The sequence below is a fragment of the Arachis hypogaea genome, chromosome 3 (assembly GCF_003086295.3).
Source record: "Arachis hypogaea cultivar Tifrunner chromosome 3, arahy.Tifrunner.gnm2.J5K5, whole genome shotgun sequence".
NCBI classification, from domain to species: Eukaryota; Viridiplantae; Streptophyta; class Magnoliopsida; order Fabales; family Fabaceae; genus Arachis; species Arachis hypogaea.
In genome coordinates, this window is record NC_092038.1 from 35785773 (window position 1) to 35790771 (window position 4999).

Here is a 4999-nt window from a genome sequence, read left to right on the forward strand (position 1 = left end):
TGGATGGATGTGAGTGGTGAAGGGGGTGATTGGGAAGAGGAATTCAGGTGATTGGTGAAGAGTGTTGGGAAGTGTGACATGGGGAATAGTCATCACAAAATAGGATTAGGAGGTAAGGTGAGAATATAGTAGGTGGGGATCCTGTGGGGTCCACAGATCCTGAGGTGATCCTGTGGGGTCCACAGATCCTGAGGTGTCAAGGAATTCCATCGCTGCACCAAATAGGCATGTAAAATGCCTTTGCACACCATTCTGGCATTTAAACGCCGTGTGGTGCACATTCTGGGAGTTCAACGCCCATGTAAAGCATGTTTCTGGCGTTGAACGCCAGTTTCATGCTTGTTACTGGCGTTCAGCGCCAGCTTTTCTTCTCTAGGCACATTCCTGGCGTTCAGCGCCAGAATGTTGCTTGTTTCTGGCGTTCAGCGCCAGAATGTTGCTTGTTTCTGGCGTTCAGCACCAGAATGATGCTCTGTTCTGGCGTTGAACGCCAGCCAGATGCTCCTTACTGGCGTTGAACGCCAGCCTGTGCTTCCTCCAGGGTGTGATTTTTCTTCTGCTGTTTTTGATTCTGTTTTTAATTTTTCTATTTTTTTTTCGTGACTCCACATGATCATGTACCTAATAAAACACAAAATAATAATAAAATAAAATAAAATAAAAATTAGATAAATAAAATTGGGTTGCCTCCCAACAAGCGCTTCTTTAATGTCAATAGCTTGACAGTGGCTCTCATGGAGCCACAAGGTGATCAGGTCAATGTTGTATAGTCCCAACACCAAACTTAGAGTTTGGATATGGGGTCTTAACACCAAACTTAGAGTTTGGTTGTGGCCTCCCAACACCAAACTTAGAGTTTGACTGTGGGGGCTCTTCTTGACTCTGAACTGAGAGAAGCTCTTCATGCTTACTCTCTTTTGTCACAGAGGGATGCCCTTGTGCCTTAAACACAAGGTAGTCCCCATTCAATTGAAGGACTAATTCATCTCTGTTGACATCTATCACAGCTTCTGCTGTGGCTAGGAAAGGCCTTCCAAGGATGATGCATTCATCCTCTTCCTTCCTAGTGTCTAAGATTATGAAATCAGCAGGGATGTAAAGGCCTTCAACCTTTACTAAAACGTCCTCCACTATTCCATAAGCTTGTCTCAATGACTTGTCTGCCAATTGTAATGAGAACAAGGCAGGTTGTACCTCAATGATCCCCAGCTTCTCCATTACAGAGAGTGGCATAAGATTTATCCCTAACCCCAGATCACATAGAGCCTTTTCAAAGGTCATGGTGCCTATGGTACAAGGTATTAAGAACTTGCCAGGATCTTATTTCTTCTGAGGTAGAGTTTGCTGAATCCAGGTATCTAGTTCATTAATGAGCAAGGGTGGTTCACTTTCCCAAGTCTCATTACCAAACAACTTGGCATTCAGCTTCATGATAGCTCCTAAGTATTTAGCAACTTGCTCTCCAGTCACATCTTCATCCTCTTCAGAGGAAGAATAGTTTTCAGAGCTCATGAATGGCAGAAGGAGATTTAATGGAATCTCTATGGTCTCTATATGAGCCTCAGATTCCTTTGGATCCTTAATAGGAAACTCCTTCTTGCTTGAGGGACGTCCCAGGAGGTCTTCCTCACTAGGATTTTCGTCCTCCTCCTCCCTTGTGCATTCGGCCATATTGATTACATCAATGGCCTTGCACTCTCCTTTTGGATTTTCTTCTGTATTGCTTGGGAGAATACTGGGAGGAGTTTCAATGATTTTCTTACTTAGTTGGCCCACTTGTGCCTCCAGATTTCTGATGGAGGATCTTGTTTCATTCATGAAACTGAAAGTGGCCTTTGATAGATCAGAGACTAGATTGGCTAAATTAGAAGTGTTTTGTTCAGAATTCTCTGTCTGTTGCTGAGAAGATGATGGATATGGCTTGCTATTGCTCAGCCTATTACGTCCACCATTGTTAAAGCCTTGTTGAGGCTTTTGTTAATCCTTTCATGAGAAATTTGGATGATTTCTCCATGATGAGTTATAGGTGTTTCCATAAGGTTCACCCATGTAATTAACCTTTGCCATGGCAGGGTTCTCAGGATCATAAGCTTCTTCAGAAGCTGCCTCTTTAGTACTGTTGGATGCATGTTGCCATCCATTCAGACTTTGAGAGATCATGTTGACCTGTTGAGTCAACACTTTGTTCTGAGCCAATATGGCATTCAGAGCATCAATTTCAAGAAATCCTTTCTTCTGAGGTATCCCATTATTCACGAAATTTCTTTCAGTAGTGTACATGAATTGGTTGTTTGCAACCATATCAATGAGTTCTTGAGCCTCTTCAGGCGTTTTCTTTAGGTGAATAGATCCACCTGCAGAATGGTCCAATGACATTTTCAAAAATTCAAATAGACCATAATAGAATATATCTAATATGGTCCATTCTGAAAACATGTCAGATGGACATCTTTTGGTCAGCTACTTGTAGCTTTCCCAAGCTTCATAGAGGGATTCACCATCTTTTTGTTTGAAGGTTTGAACATCCACTCTCAGCTTGCTCAGCTTTTGAGGAGGAAAGAATTTATCCAAGAAGGCAGTGACCAGTTTATCCCAAGAGTCCAGGCTATCCTTGGGTTGTGAATCCAACCATATTCTAGCTCTGTCTCTTACAGCAAAAGGGAAAAGCATGAGTCTGTAGACTTCAGGATCAACTCCATTCGTCTTTACAGTCTCACAGATCTGCAAGAACTCAGTTAAAAACTGGTAAGGATCTTCAGATGGAAGTCCATAAAACTTGTAGTTTTGTTGCATTAAGGCAACTAGCTGAGGTTTCAGCTCAAAGTTGTTGGCTCCAATGGCAGGAATGGAGATGCTTCTTCCATCAAACTTGGACGTTGGCTTTGTGAAGTCACCAAGCATTCTCCTTGCATTATTATTATTTTCGGCTGCCATCTCCTTCTCTTGTTCGAAATTTTCTGAAAGGTTACTTCTGGATTGTTGTAATTTAGCTTCTCTTAATTTTCTCTTCAGAGTCCTTTCAGGTTCTGGATCAATTTCAACAAGAGTGCCTTTATCCTTGTTCCTGCTCATATGAAAGAGAAGAAAACAAGAAAAGAAAGAGGAATCCTCTATGTCACAGTATAGAGATTTCTTTATGTTAGTAGAAGAAGAAAGGGGAGAAGAGTGAAGAAGAATCCAAACTCAAGGGATAGATTGGGTTCGGATCTTTAGATGAAGAGAGGTGAAGAGAGGTGTTAGTAAATAAATAATTAAATAGAATAAGAAAAGAGATGGAGAATTTCAAAAATAATTTTGAAAAAGTGGTTAGTGATTTTCGAAAATCAGAGATAAGATAAGATTAAAATTAAAATTTAAAACAAAAAGAATTTTTGAAAAAGAGAGAAGTATTTTCAAAAATTAGAGAGGGAAGAGTAGTTAGTTGGTTTTGAAAAAGATAGGAAACAAACAAAAAGTTGTTAGTTGATTGAAAAAGATATTAAAATCAAATTTTGAAAAAGATAAGAAGATAAGAAGTTAGATAAGATATTTTGAAATCAAATTTTGAAAAAGATAAAGTTTTTGAAAAAGATAAGATAAAAGATAAAAAGATTTAATTTTAAAAAATTTAAAATTACTTACTTCACTAACAAGAAACTACAAGATAAGATTTTAGAACTTAAAGATTGAACCTTTCTTAACAAGAAAGTAACAACTTCAAATTTTTGAATCAATCACATTAATTATTAGTGAATTTTCGAAAATATGATATAAAGATAAGAAAAAGATTTTGAAAATATTTTGAAAAAGATTTTTGAAATTTTCGAAAAAGAGGAAAAATTGGAAAAGACATAATTTTTGAAAAAGATTTTGAAAGATAAGATTTTTTAAAATTGAAAATTTGACTTGACTTGTAAGAAACAACTAATTTTAAAAATTTTTGACCAAGTCAATCCCAAAATTTCGAAAATTTGGAGGGAAATAAGGAAAAGATATTTTTTTATTTTTGAAATTTTAAAGATGAGAGAGAAAAACATAAAAATGACCCAAAATATGAAAATTTTGGATCAAACACATAATGCATGCAAGAACACTATGAATGTCAAGATGAACACCAAGAACACTTTGAAGATCATGATGAACATCAAGAACATAATTTGAAAAATTTTTGATGCAAAGAAAACATGCAAGACACCAAACTTAGAAATTTTTAATGCTTGAAAAATATGAATGCAAAGATGCACATGAAAAACAACAAACAACACAAAACAAGAAATCATCAAGATCAAACAAGAAGACTTGTCAAGAACAACTTGAAGATCACGAAGAACACTATGAATGCATAAATTTTTGAAAATATTGCAAGAAAAATTTTTAAAGCATGCAATTGACACCAAACTTAAAAATTGACTCAAGACTCAAACAAGAAACACAAAACATTTTTGATTTTTATGATTTTATTAATTTTTTTGGGTTTTTATTAATTTTTTCGAAAATAAAGTTTGGAAAAACGAAAAATAAAAGAAAAATTTTGAAAAAGATTTTTGAAACGAAAATTACCTAATCTGAGCAACAAGATGAACTGTCAGTTGTTCATACTCGAACAATCCCCGGCAACGGCGCCAAAAACTTGGTGGATGATGAGCGGATAATTTATACGCTTTTTGGCATTGTTTTTAGTATGTTTTTAGTATGATCTAGTTAGTTTTTAGTATATTTTTATTAGTTTTTAGTTAAAATTCACTTTTCTGGACTTTACTATGAGTTTGTGTGTTTTTCTGTGATTTTAGGTATTTTCTGGCTGAAATTGAGGGTCCTGAGCAAAAATCTGATTCAGAGACTGAAAATGACTGCAGATGCTATTGGATTCTGACCTCCCTGCACTCGAAGTGGATTTTCTGGAGCTACAGAAGCCCAATTGGCGCTCTCTCAACGGTGTTGGAAAGTAGACATCCTGGGCTTTCTAGCAATGTATAATAGTTCATACTTTGCCCGAGATTTGATGGCCCAAACCGGCGTT

The 4999-nt window shown here is 36.7% G+C and overlaps 1 non-coding gene across 1 annotated transcript; it reads left to right on the forward strand.

The window, feature by feature from the left end:
- Positions 1 to 2434: 2434 nt before the first annotated feature.
- On the forward strand, positions 2435 to 2538 carry LOC112793527 (small nucleolar RNA R71). Its single transcript, XR_003198214.1, has one exon. It is a non-coding gene; the product is annotated as a small nucleolar RNA R71 (small nucleolar RNA).
- Positions 2539 to 4999: the final 2461 nt, after the last annotated feature.